Source organism: Bufo bufo, chromosome 9 (genome assembly GCF_905171765.1).
Source record: "Bufo bufo chromosome 9, aBufBuf1.1, whole genome shotgun sequence".
In the NCBI taxonomy this organism is placed as follows: Eukaryota; Metazoa; Chordata; class Amphibia; order Anura; family Bufonidae; genus Bufo; species Bufo bufo.
Genome location: NC_053397.1, coordinates 110,489,498 through 110,504,840, shown reverse-complemented (window position 1 = coordinate 110,504,840; position 15,343 = coordinate 110,489,498). Strand labels below are relative to the sequence as shown.

Sequence of the window (15,343 nt, the reverse complement as noted above, 5' to 3'; positions counted from 1 at the left end):
TTACATAAAAATGGCTTCACAGGCAAGGATATTGTGGCTACTAAGATTGCACCTCAATCAACAATTTATAGGATCATCAAGAACTTCAAGGAAAGAGGTTCAATTCTTGTTAAGAAGGCTTCAGGGCGTCCAAGAAAGTCCAGCAAGCACCAGGATGGTCTCCTAAAGAGGATTCAGCTGCGGGATGGGAGTGCCACCAGTGCAGAGCTTGCTCAGGAATGGCAGCAGGCAGGTGTGAGCACCTCTGCATGCACAGTGAGGCGAAGACTTTTGGAAGATGACCTGGTGTCAAGAAGGGCTTCAAAGAAGCCACTTCTCTCCAAAAAAAAATATCAGGGACAGATTGATCTTCTGCAGAAAGTATGGTGAATGGACTGCTAAGGACTGGGGCAAAGTCATATTCTCCGATGAAGCCTCTTTCCGATTGTTTGGGGCATCTGGAAAAAGGCTTGTCCGGAGAAGAAAAGGTGAGCGCTACCATCAGTCCTGTGTCATGCCAACACTAAAACATCCTGAGACCATTCATGTGTGGGGTTGCTTCTCATCCAAGGGAGTGGGCTCACTCACAATCTTGCCCAAAAACACAGCCATGAATATAGAATGGTACCAAAACACCCTCCAACAGCAGTTTGGTGAAGAACAATGCATTTTCCAGCACGATGGAGCACCGTGCCATAAGGCAAAAGTGATAACTAAGTGGCTCGGGGACCAAAACGTTGACATTTTGGGTCCATGGCCTGGAAACTCCCCAGATCTTAATCCCATTGAGAACTTGTGGTCAATCCTCAAGAGGCGGGTGGACAAACAAAAACCCACTAATTCTGACAAACTCCAAGAAGTGATTATGAAAGAATGGGTTGCTATCAGTCAGGAATTGGCCCAGAAGTTGATTGAGAGCATGCCCAGTCGAATTGCAGAGGTCCTGAAAAAGAAGGGCCAACACTGCAAATACTGACTCTGCATAAATGTCATGTAATTGTCGATAAAAGCCTTTGAAACGTATGAAGTGGGTGTAATTATATTTCACTACATCACAGAAACAACTGAAACAAAGATCTAAAAGCAGTTTAGCAGCAAACTTTGTGAAAACTAATATTTGTGTCATTCTCAAAACTTTTGGCCACGACTGTAGCTTGCTTGTGATATGGTCCTGAATGATGATGCCTGCCCGGTTAGTGGCTGCTTAATGTCTCTGTGCAGACTCTTTGTAGTTAGGAATGGACTTCAGTGTGGTCTGGATCGTGCTGCACATGCTGGGGGCTGCACTCTCTCTTCTTGTGACTGTATAAGTAAGAGAACGCCGGACCATAGAAGCCAAGCGTGTGGACAACAAGGGGCGCACTTTCGCAACCAGTTGATAGATAAAATTCCTGTGTGTATATATGTATGTATATATATATATATATATGTATGTGTGTGCGTATATATATATATATATATATATATTTTATATCATTTTTTTTTTATCTAGAGATGTATACCATCCACTATCAATTTTCATTGCAGTTATTGTGCACACACTAGCACTTGTCCCTCAGTCCCATCTACCATCTTATCACATTACAAGTTGCAATCCTCTCCCAGCTCTCTTTTTCCATTTAGACCATGTATTAGCGCCTCTGAGTCCGTGTGTGCCCTGCCTGGGTGAAGCGCAACAGCCGCTTCAACCCCCCCCCCCCCCCCCATGGACGCTTTTCCAATCCATACAGACACTTCACACTCCAGCTCTATTATTCATAACTGAGTCAAATGCACAACATAATAATATTGGCAAATGCATTACATTATATTACATCAATTCCCCAAATAGCAATTCTGGTCTAACCCGTGCATAACATGCAGTTCCCTTACAGTGTCTCAGCATTAGGTGTTCCATTATCAAATGTATATATATATATATATATTTATTTATCTTCTAACTATAACTCTTGTGTCTGACCCCTGTAGAATTTTAGCTCTTTCATATTAATTCATATTATTTCTTAAAATAAATCTTTTAGGGTTTTTTGGGTGTTTTCTGTCATATACATATTTAATTAATTTTTTATCTAGTTTAGTTCATATGATTCTATAGCCCTGTTGGGCATACACATTTTATGCATTTTATGTATTCTGAGAAAGTCCTTTTATGATAATTGTCTTTGCCCTATTGTGTATATAAATTTATATATTTTTCATACATATCCTTTATATATACCTTTATGCATAACCATTTACATATATATTTTTCTGTATTGTATTTATATTTTCTTATTTTCTTTAGACTTGATAAAGGGGTCAGTGATACCCCGAAACGCGTTGTCACACAATAAATAGAATTTTGTCTATCAACTGGTTGCGAAAGTGCACCCCTTGTTGTCCACACGCTTGGCTTCTATGGTCTGGCGTTCTCTTACTTCTACTGTCTACATGATTGGCGGTGTGGCTCCGCGTGTGTGATGGCAGCTCCGTATAGTCAGATCCACTATTGCTGGTGACTAGCATCTGTTTTACTGTTCTGTCTTCTTACACGTTCACACAGTGTGCAATCTGACTTTCAGCATAAACCATTCCTGTCTTCCAAATAGGACTGTTCTTTGTAGTCTAACTTGTTTATTGGTCAAAATGTCCAATAAACAAGTGTGATTGATTGATTATTTACAATTGATTGATTGATTTATTGAAAACAGGATTGTTTGGTAAAACTAAAAGAATAAAAATAACATGCATAAGTATTAAGAATAACATGTACTATAACATTATATTAACATTGAAGCAGATGGTAAAATGGATGCCTGTACATAAGATTGTACGGCTAGCTAACAGTAATAACAACTCCCTGAGTAACAATTACAACTATCTTAACAGCTCTGCAACACACAATATCCCTGAAACAAAGGTAGCTCTCTCACCAGATATGATTTTACAAGGATGGTGGAGTTTGAAAAAGAGACATGCATAGGACAGCTCTGCTGATGTGTCCTGGAGACTTCTCTTTCCCAGGATCCTTTGCACTCCCACAATGCAGTGCACCACACACAATGCAGTAGTCTTTAATACAACTTAACACCGGTAGATGGGGCTATAACCACACTAAACACTTTAGAAATACTATGACTGAGACAGACATTATCTGTAATGATTCTGTAACCTGGATAGGCAGAACATTAGCTAAGGAGAAACTGTTTATGAGGACAAGGTAGCTGATCTAATTCCATCATAATGATTGAATTAGAAGAGCAGACTGGTTACTTTAAAAGGGGAGTTGAAATCATTGTTTTCTTCTCTTAACCATGGTTACCTGCAAAGAAACACGTGCAGTCATAATTGCTTTGCATTAAAAGTGGTCTTACAGACAATAGTATTGCTGCTTGTAAGATTGCACCTATTTATCTGATCAAGAACTTCTAATGGAAATTATAATTCACGGTGACAGCGGGTGCTACATCAGATTCAAAGTGTTCTATAGTTAATCATTATTGGACATTCTTCCCTAATTATAATCATTATGGCCTTATTTACATTAATGTTTTTCTCTTCTGTGTGCCTTTCATTATAAAAAAAAAAGGACTCGGACCCAAACAATTCCATAGGGTTACTTACACTTACTTTTACGGATCTGTGTGCACAATCTGAAAAATTCAGTGCATGCCTATGCACCATTCAAATATGGGAATGATAAAAAAAAAAAAATTTAAGCCATCCATATGCCATACATTTTTCACAGATTACGTAGAACTATAAGTAGCAGCACACTGCTTAATGCACAAAGACATAGGTAAACGGTGAATTTATGAAAAAAGTAAACTGCATAACTGCTATACTTCCTGTTAGAAAAAGTAGAAGCTCTTTAGTCTTTACGCATATTATTGATCAAAAAGATGTTGGGCCAATCTACCAGCGAAAAGGTGGCATGCAATAGACGGGACCTACTCTAACACATGCCTCTCCTGCAGTGGCGTCGCCGGGGGGGGGCCAGAGGGGGCCACGGCCCCCCCTACATCATGCTGTGCCCCCCCATGTGCCCCCCCAACTAAAATGACCCCCCCCCCCCCAAGTGAGCAGCCGCCGCCGCCGGGCACAGGGAGATGAGCGCTTCCAATGCGCTCATCTCCATTGTAAACTGCCTGTGCCAGCGGAGGTGCAGGGGAGGGAGAGGCGTGTCCCTTCCCTTTCCTCTGATAGGCTGCAGGCAGGCACCAAAGTGGAGGAGAGGCCCCGCCCCTAATTACTCCTGTTTACCTTTCTAAAGCTAAAGGACCTTTGATGATGTCATCACAGGTCCTGTAAGGGAACTGCACAGTGTAAAGTGTAGTTCCCAGGTTAGAACAGTGCATCTGCCAGGACCTGTGATGACATCATCTTCAACATCACAGGTCCTGCAGAATCTAGCAAAGGAACTGCACCAAAAATGGTGTAGTTCCTAGGTTCCAAAGGTACATCTGCCAGGACCTGTGATGACATCATCACAGGTCCTTCAACCCCTAACAGCAAGTATTAAAAGTTCACAAGCAGCTCTGCATTGATCCATACAGACTGGAATGGAGAGGTAAGAGGAGGTCCTCCACTTTTCATCATTTACCTCCCCTCCATGCCCTGTTTTTACTCATTGCTCACTCATGTATACTACTTCAGACAGGTACCACTACCTCATGTACCTCACAGTGACTATAATGCATAACTGACCACATATTTCTATAAACACTGCATCTACAGTATTATACAGTATTACATCAATACACTGCTCTGTATATATATATATAGATACACACACATACATGCACACACACTGCATATATTACACAGTATTATACATGCAATATGTACAGATATATAGTACAAACCGGATTCCAAAAAAGTTGAGACACTAAACAAATTGTGAATAAAAACTGAATGCAATGATGTGGAGATGGCAAATGTCAATATTTTATTTGTAATAGAACGTAGATGACAGATCAAACGTTTAATCCGAGTAATTGTATCATTTTAAAGGAAAAATACGTTGATTCAAAACTTCACGGTGTCAACAAATCCCAAAAAAGTTGGGACAAGTAGCAATAAGAGGCTGGAAAAAGTAAACTTGAGCATAACGAAGAGCTGGAAGACCAATTAACACTAATTATGTCAATTGGCAACATGATTGGGTATAAAAAGAGCTTCTCAGAGTGGCAGTGTCTCTCAGAAGCCAAGATGGGTAGAGGATCACCAATTCCCACAATGTTGCGCAGAAAGATAGTGGAGCAATATCAGAAAGGTGTTACCCAGCGAAAAATTGCAAAGACTTTGCATCTATCATCATCAACTGTGCATAACATCATCCGAAGATTCAGAGAATCTGGAACAATCTCTGTGCGTAAGGGTCAAGGCCGTAAAACCATACTGGATGCCCGTGATCTCCGGGCCCTTAAACGACACTGCACCACAAACAGGAATGCTACTGTAAAGGAAATCACAGAATGGGCTCAGGAATACTTCCAAAAACCATTGTCAGTGAACACAATCCACCGTGCCATCCGCCGTTGCCAGCTGAAACTCTACAGTGCAAAGAAGAAGCCATTTCTAAGCAAGATCCACAAGCTCAGGCGTTTTCACTGGGCCAGGGATCATTTAAAATGGAGTGTGGCAAAATGGAAGACTGTTCTGTGGTCAGACGAGTCACGATTCGAAGTTCTTTTTGGAAATCTGGGACGCCATCTCATCCGGACCAAAGAGGACAAGGACAACCCAAGTTGTTATAAACGCTCAGTTCAAAAGCCTGCATCTCTGATGGTATGGGGTTGCATGAGTGCGTGTGGCATGGGCAGCTTGCATGTCTGGAAAGGCACCATCAATGCAAAAAAATATATTCAGGTTCTAGAACAACATATGCTCCCATCCAGACGTCATCTCTTTCAGGGAAGACCCTGCATTTTTCAACAAGATAATGCGAGACCACATTCTGCATCAATCACAACATCATGGCTGCGTAGGAGAAGGATCCGGGTACTGAAATGGCCAGTCTGCAGTCCAGATCTTTCACCTATAGAGAACATTTGGCGCATCATAAAGAGGAAGGTGCAACAAAGAAGGCCCAAGACGATTGAACAGTTAGAGGCCTGTATTAGACAAGAATGGGAGAGCATTCCTATTTCTAAACTTGAGAAACTCGGTCCCCAGACGTCTGTTGAGTGTTGTAAGAAGAAGGGGAGGCATACACAGTGGCATACACAGTGGTGAAAATGGCCTTGTCCCAACTTTTTTGGGATTTGTTGACACAATGAAATTCTGATTCAACATATTTTTCCCTTAAAATGGTACATTTTCTCAGTTTAAACTTTTGTTCCGTGATTTATGTTCTATTCTGAATAAAATATTAGAAGTTGGCACCTCCACATCATTGCATTCAGTTTTTATTCACGATTTGTATAGTGTCCCAACTTTTTTGGAATCCGGTTTGTATATACCGCAGTGCACTGATATGTGAGGTACAAGGTATAATAGATGCTGTGTGTACAGATATCAGTACACTTCTGTATATACTATATATGTGAGGTACGAGGTATAATAGATGCAGTGTGTACAGATATATAGTATATACAGCGGTGTACTGATATCTGAGGTACGAGGTGTCAATACACTGCTGTATTTACTATATATCTGTACACACTGCATCTATTATACCTCGTACCTCACATATTACACTACTGTATATACTGTATACACTGCATATATTATACCCCGTACCTCACATATCAGTACACTGCTGTATATACTATATACCTGTACACACTGCATCTATTATACCCTGTACCTCACATATCAGAACACTAGGGAATATACTATATACCTGTACACACTGCATATATTATACCACGTACCTCACATAACTGTACACTGCTGTATATAATATACATCTGCATCTATTATACCTCTTTTGTGTGCCAGGGCTGTTTTGTAATCCCAATCCGGCCCTGATGTCATAAATTATAAAACGCAGCAGCAAGAATAGTTCATGGAACAAAGGGAGGGGCTATAAAAGGGGAATGGGGGGCCCAATTTAGATTCCTGCTATGGGGCCCAGTGATTTTTATGTACGCCCCTGGCTGCAGGCACTAGGCCAGCAGCCTATCAGAGGTCGGCGCAATGACGTCATCGTGCCGCCTGAGCCTTACATTACAGCGTGGGACACAGGAAGAGGCTGCATCGCATCGCTGACACTTAGGTAAGTATAAGTGTTTTTTTTTTGTTTGTTTTTTACAATAGTGTTACTGGCACATTGGGGGGGGCTTATTACAAAACTGGCACATGATGATGGGGGGGGGACTTAATACTGGCACATGATGATGGGGGGAGACTTAATACTGGCACATGATGATGGGGGGGACTTAATACTGGCACATGATGATGGGGGACTTAATACTGGCACATGATGATGGGGGGACTTAATACTCGCACATGATGATGGGGGGGACTTAATACTGGAACATGGGGGGGCTTAATACTGGCACATGATGATGGGGGGACTTAATACTCGCACATGATGATGGGGGACTTAATACTGGAACATGGGGGGCTTAATACTGGCACGTGATGGGGGGCTTATTACTGGCACGTGATGGGGGGCTTATTACTGGCACGTGATGGGGGGCTTATTACTGGCACGTGATGGGGGCTCTTGTTACTGGCACGTGATGGGGGCTTATTACTGGCACATTGGGGGGCTCTTGTTACTGGCACGTTATTGAGGGCACTTATTACTGGCACATTATTGGTGGGCACTATAGGGGCATCTACTGAGGCCACAAAGAAGGGGTGTTTTATATGGGGGGCTCTGTACAGTAGCATTTTATACTGGGACACATTATGGTGGGTACTATGGAGAAGGGGAGAGAGGAGTACTATGGAGTCATCTACGGGGACACTAAGAAGGGGTATTTTATACTTGCAAATTATGGGGGACACTGAGGGCATCTACTGGGGCACGATATATGGGACATTTTATACTGGTACATTCTGGGGGTCACTAGCAGGAAGGGGGGAGAGGAGCACTATGGAGGCATTTACTGGTGCACTATATAGGGGTATTTTATACTGGCACATTATGGGGGAAATTAGCTCAATTGGGGGCATAAGGGGGTATGTTTTGCACATTATAAGGAGAATTATTTCTACTGGGGGGCATTATGGTGGGTTTTATTACTCCCCCATGGTATGACCCCCTAGTAGCAGCACCAGCCTCTCCCTGCTCTGCTATCCCTCTGCCCCTTCTCCAAATCCTTATTATGAAATCTTTCTCATTAGGATAAAACACAACATCAGCTCCGCCGAGCCCCCGGCCAAGTGTTGAAGTGGTGTCCGAGATCCCCAAGGGCCAAGCCAAGTAACTGTAAGTGTTCATGTGAAATATGTTTATTTTATATATGTACACTCCTGTGAGAGGCGGGGAGGGAGATCTGTGGATAACACTGTTATAGGGAGGGAGATCTGTGGATGACGCTGTTATGGAGGGGGAAATGGGGATGACACTGTCATGGGGTGGATCTGTGGATGACACATATAGCATAAGATGCTATATACGGTATGTGGCATCCACAGATCCCCCCCATAGCAGTGTCATCCACAGATCCCCCTCTCTATAAAAGTGTCATCCACAGACAGCTGGACTTTTCTTCCCTGTTGCGGTTTTAGGTATTGGGTAAAGTATTGCAGCATTTCTAAGCGTACTTGTGTAAATGTATCGTTGTTATAGCTGCCCCCCCTACTTTTGTCCTGGCCCCCAGTGTGCCCCCCCAAAATTTGAAAGCTAGAGACGCCACTGCTCTCCTGGGCTTTTGGCAGCCAATGTAACTTGCACCTGCATTCTTATCTATATATATTATGGAGGTGCTGGTTTAATTTTCCTTTTTTGTTTTATGTGTGGGGAGTAGCATCCCCTGTGAACCTTGCACTCCCACCCATCTACCTGGTGCTTTCAATCTGTAGTATCACATAGCTGGATCCTACTTACCCCCGAAACTTGGAGGCCAAAAGTCCAGGAGAGGCATGTGTTAAAGAGAAGGTCCTATATATATACATATGTTTTTTGAGGTCTGCAAAAATGCTGATTTTTGTGGTCACTTCAGCATGTCCACAAAAAAAAACCTGATTGCATTCTACATTTTTGCAGACCCATAGACTTCAATGAGGCCACGTCCTGATTTCAATGACAAGTATTGGACATGTTTTATTTGTTTTGCGGGGCTGTGGAACAGAAGAAAATATGCGGACAACACACAGAGTGATGTCCGCATCTTTTGGGGTCCCATAGAAGTAAATGTGTGCACATCTAATATGCAAAGTTGTGGATCAGATGTGGAAAGATACATACAGCTCTCTGAATGAGCCCTAATAATGAGTATCAGTAAATCTGTAATTATGTGTATAATGGCATTGGCTACAAAACAGGTCTTCTTTCCTGTGTGATCTCATTATGACATCACATACTAGCAGCTGAGTCTAAGGGTGAGAAGGTGGAAAAGGGATATAGGATAATCAAAATAACATGGTCTCAGAAGTAAAGCACCTTGATGCAAAATAGCAGAAATCACTTATTCTAACACAAACATTATACTGTTGCAGATTCATCTAGAATGTTAAATTAGAAAGTGCAGTTCCTATACAGTGCAAGTCTTCAGATCCTTCCACTTTTTTACAATTTGTCATATTGCGGCTGTGTCTAAAATAAAAAAGTTCAGAATTGTCCCCATCATTCTGTACTCAATACCTCATAATGACAAAGTGAAAACAGAATGTTCAAAATCTTTGCAAATTTATTGAAAAGGAAAAACTAAAATTTTGCATTAACATAAGTATCCAGACCATTTTGAAGTACCTTTGGCAGTGATTACAGCCTCCATTCTTTTTGGATATGCTGGCACAAGGTTTGGATTTGGGGATTTTTTTGCCATTCTTTTCTACAGATCCTTTCAAGCTCTGTCAGGTTGGATGGGGACAGCCATTGGGGGACAGCCATTTTCAGGTCTTCATGGAGATGTTCGATTACATTGAATCAGGGCTCTGCTGGGCCAATCAAGCACATTCACAGAGTTGTCCCTAAGACTCCTGTCTTGTCTTGGCTGTGTGTTAGAGTACCTGTCTTGTTGGAAGGTGAACTGTCGGAATATTTTTGCTCTCTCCGATTGACAGTCTATATTATTTATGTGAATAAATTAGAATCTGTAATGAAGGAGATTCTAATCTATTATCATAAATACCAAGCTAACACAAGCTCGTGATCTGCGTTGAACTGAAGACAAAACCCAGTTACAAACAAAATATATATATAATTTATTAATGCAATTTTAGTGCACAATAATATATAATATAATGTAAAGTGGGTAGCGATCAAATACTTATCAATTGAAAATCAATAACAATAGATTGATAATGATCAACATATGTCATTATGAAAACTCAAGATAATTCCACCGAATATACTTTAATTACAGATATTTTAATAACCCAACTCCTTAACCGTACCTTTTGATCTCTCCAAGCCAACAGGTGGATTAGATATTCTGAAAATTTCCTTATACATATAGATATTTTCAACCATATATAACTAGAACGAAATCAGTTCTTTAGGTTTTTTTTTTTTCTTATGCTGAACAACATTTAGATTTTGATGCTGCAGTTACAAAGTCCAACTCAATTCAGTAAAAATCCTACCCGCACAATATGGTTAATGCAATATGTACAGTACAGACCAAAAGTTTGGACACACCTTCTCATTCAAAGAGTTTTCTTTATTTTCATGACTATGAAAATTGTAGATTCACACTGAAGGCATCACAACTATGAATTAACACATGTGGAATTATATACATAACAAACAAGTGTGAAACAACTGAAAATATGTCATATTCTAGGTTCTTCAAAGTAGCCACCTTTTGCTTTGATTACTGCTTTGCACACTCTTGGCATTCTCTTGATGAGCTTCAAGAGGTAATCCCCTGAAATGGTTTTCACTTCACAGGTGTGCCCTGTCAGGTTTTATAAGTGGGATTTCTTGCCTTATAAATGGGGTTGGGACCATCAGTGGCATTGAGGAGAAGTCAGGTGGATACACAGCTGATAGTCCTACTGAATAGACTGTTAGTATTTGTATTATGGCAAGAAAAAAGCAGCTAAGTAAAGAAAAACGAGTGGCCATCATTATTTTAAGAAATGAAGGTCAGTCAGTCAGCCGAAAAATTGGGAAAACTTTGAAAGTAAGGGCTATTTGACCATGAAGGAGAGTGATGGGTTGCTGCGCCAGATGACCTGGCCTCAACAGTCACCGGACCTGAACCCAATTGAGATGGTTTGGGGTGAGCTGGACCGCAGAGTGAAGGCAAAAGGGCCAACAAGTGCTAAGCATCTCTGGGAACTCCTTCAAGACTGTTGGAAGACCATTTCAGGGGACTACCTCTTGAAGCTCATCAAGAGAATGCCAAGCGTGTGCAAAGCAGTAATCAAAGCAAAAGGTGGCTACTTTGAAGAACCTAGAATATGACATATTTTCAGTTGTTTCACACTTGTTTGTTATGTATATAATTCCAGATGTGTTAATTCATAGTTTTGATGCCTTCATAGTCATGAAAATAAAGAAAACTCTTTGAATGAGAAGGTGTGTCCAAACTTTTGGTCTGTACTGTATATGTATAATATAAAGCTTCCATATAAAAATTTATACTGTGCCGGAGGATCTGACTGGAAAGATCAATGTCACGGTTCAGGGATACAACCGGAATTTTCAAATAAATGGAGAGATGGATGGAATTGCTTGGATAATAGGATAGCTGGTCAGATGGCTTCCCTAGGTATAAAAGATGGATTCCAAAGATGGATTCTTCTGTCCTCAAGATGACCATCCCAAGCTGATTCAAGAAGCCCCCGATCACCTCCCCTCTGTAGTCCCATACCATGTTTTATTCCCTTTTGGAAAGGGATTAGTAAAATTTTATCATTAACTAGCGACATCATTTGATAACTAATAGGACCTCCCATAATGAATTTCACACTCTAAACCTTAATGTTAACCCAACACTAGGTGGTACTATGTATTCCATATAAAAATTGAGGCACTTATCTCTCTCTTCTGTATATTCTGTTATTCATTTAACTGAATTAAACTTTAACTAATGTTTTAGACGAAACCTTGAGGAGATCTGAAATAGACAATGACTTTTGTCTTTAGGCAAACATCTAGTCTTCCTCTTAATCTTCTGACCAGACCTAATTAATTCAAGATACACATTACCACACTCAGGTCATTGTTCTGGGGAAGACTCAGTATTTGCTTTTAACACCTGGGTCTACATCTCTCCATTCAAGAAATCCTTAAGGAAAGAGATCATTAACTTGTGCTAGTTTCAGTCATGTATTTTGGAATTACATAGGAATAACTACTTTAATTCTAACCTTAAAATTGAATATATCTATAAGGACCACACTCAGGGCCGGTGCAAGGATTTTTGCCGCCCTCCTAGGCAAGATAAAAAATGACGCCCCCCCCCCCCTTATCAGATGATCTGCCCATATCATGTTCCACCCCTTTCTCAGCTTTTAAATTAAAAGAACTGCTATGTTTCCCTTAGGGTTAATCCAGCTTCTTGTAGCCGTCTGTTTTTGCGGAACGGAATTGCGGACCCATACATTTCTATGGGGCCGCACCCAGATCCGCAATTCCGATCCTGAAAAAAATAGAACATGTCCTATTCTTGTCCGCAATAGTGCCGGCAATGTGCGGTCCGCAAAGTGCGGAACGCACATTGCCGCTGTCTGTGTTTTGTGGATCCGCAAAACACACACGGATGTGTGAATGGACCCTAAATGTGAGGTAAATTAGTCTCCAATGTAGTATTAATAACTAAACAATTACATAATAAACATATTGCATTGTCTACTTACCACCAGGACAATAAGATGATCTGGTCTCTGGCTGCAGTCTGGCTCTGGGGACTCCCTTGTCACTCTCTTCCCCCCCCCTCCCTTGTCACTCTCATTATTTCCACCGCCCCTCCTCCCTTGTCACTCATTATTTCCACCCCCCTTGTCACTCATTATTTCCACCCCCCCTTCCCCCTTGTCACTCATTATTTCCACCCCCCCTCCCCCTTGTCACTCATTATTTCCACCCCCCCCTCCCCCCTTGTCACTCATTATTTCCACCCCCCCTCCCCCTTGTCACTCATTATTTCCACCCCCCCTCCCCCTTGTCACTCATTATTTCCACCCCCCCCTCCCCCCTTGTCACTCATTATTTCCACCCCCCTCCCCCCTTGTCACTCATTATTTCCACCCCCCTCCCCCCTTGTCACTCATTATTTTCACCCCCCCTTGTCACTCATTATTTTCACACCCCCTCCCCCCTTGTCACTCATTATTTTCACACTCCCCTCCCCCCTTGTCACTCATTATTTTCACACTCCCCTCCCCCCTTGTCACTCATTATTTTCACACCCCCTCCCCCCTTGTCACTCATTATTTTCACACCCCCTCCCCCCTTGTCACTCATTATTTTCACCCCCTCCCCCCTTGTCACTCATTATTTCCACCCCCTCCCCCCTTGTCACTCTCATTCTACCCCACCTCTAGTGTAGCATGGCCGAGCTCTGTTCGGTCCGCGGTACAGGAGCATTTGTTTCCTGTACCCGGCCGGACTGACAGGAAGTGCACACTAAGTGAGCACTTCCTGTCAATCCGGCCGGGTACAGGAAACAAAAGCTCCTGTACCGCGGACTGAACAGAGCTCGGCCATGCTACATTAACAACAGCACATAGCAGGCGCAGGCAGGATTCTTTAGAGCGGCAAGCGCTCAGCCTCAGCCGCTCAGCCTCGGCCGCTCAGGCGGCGCCGCATGAGGGGCGGCGCCGGCAGCCCGAACTTATATAAGCAATTTTTTTATTTATTTTTTACCGAAAAGGGGCGCCGGGCGCCCCCTGCTGCATGGCGCCCTAGGCGACTGCCTAAGTCGCCTTACTGGTGGCGCCAGCCCTGACTACACTCATATATATAAAGCACACATATTTAAATTTAAATCAATTATAGAAAATCTGAATTCACTAATATGGGTTAATCACTAATAACATTAATATCTTTATATTCCCTGCGTCTAATTTGACTCAACAGATTTCTAGGTATCTTATCTGCGTCAATATCTTTACTGAATCTGTCTAAGCCTCTTCCTACAAAAAACAGACTATGTAAACCCACCTAAGTTTTATAAACAAAAGTTTTCACATAAATCTAATCTTTGGTTAGTGATTCTAAGTCCAAAAGGTTTGAACTTAGAGTGCCCTCTTGAAAAATATTAATTCAGACCAACATGGCTTCTCTTTTCAAAATTCCTATTCAGATACCTATGTAGGCCTTATTTGATGGACTCCTTTTAACATCAAAAGTTCTGACAGAACCTTCAGCCCAGCCTGAGGTCCAGAGCACACTGGATCAGGTTTTTATTAAGACTTTCTCTGTACTTCTGCTCCATTCAGCTTTCCCCCAACTATGACCAGTCTCCCTGTCCCAGCAGCTAAAAAACACTCCCATAGCATGAGGGTATTGGGCAGTACCTAGTTTCCTCCATACCATGACACTTAAAATTTAGGCCAAAAAGTTCAATCTTCATTTCATCAGACAAGAGAATCTCCTTTTAAGTGATTTTTTTTTTTTTTGCAAATTTCTTTTTGCGAATTTCCATGTTTCTTTTACTTAGGAGAAACCATTATGATATAGCACTACACCAATATGGCCATTATGATATAAGACCCATATTGGTGGAGTGCTGCAGTGATGGTTGACCCTCTGGAAGTTTATCCCAACTGTACACAGGATTTTTAGAGCTTGGCTAGAGAGACCATTAGATTCTTGGTCACCTCTCTTACCAAGGCCCTTTTCCTCCTGATTACTTAGTTTGGCGGGGCAGCCAGCTTTAGAAAGAGCCCTGGTTGTTCCAAAATTCTTTCATTTAAGAATTATGGAGGCCACTGTGCTCGTATGAACTTTTAGTGCAGCAAAAAATGATCTGTACCCTTCTCCAGATCTTTGCCTCCACACAATCAAGTTTCTGGGCTCTACATACGGTTTTTTCCTCCTCATGGCTTGGTTTTTGCTGTGATATGTATTGTCAGCTGTGAGATCCTACTGTATGTAAACAGAGGTGTGTCTTTCCAAATCATGTATATTCAACATAATTTACCACAGGTGAACTCCAATCAAAGTGTAGAAACATCTCAAAGCTAAACAAGAGAAATGGGAGGCACCCAGAGCTGAATTCCAAGTGTCACAGCAAAGGGTCTGAATACTTATGTCCTTGCAAAATATTATTATTTTTTTAACAAATTTTCAAACATTTCAAAAATTATA

General features: G+C 41.7%; 1 protein-coding gene across 1 annotated transcript in view; it reads left to right on the top strand.

The window, feature by feature from the left end:
- The window catches only part of LOC120978991 (flavin-containing monooxygenase 5-like), a 272,169-nt gene that overhangs the window by 161,253 nt on the left and 95,573 nt on the right, over positions 1-15,343 (top strand). The window lies entirely within an intron of this gene.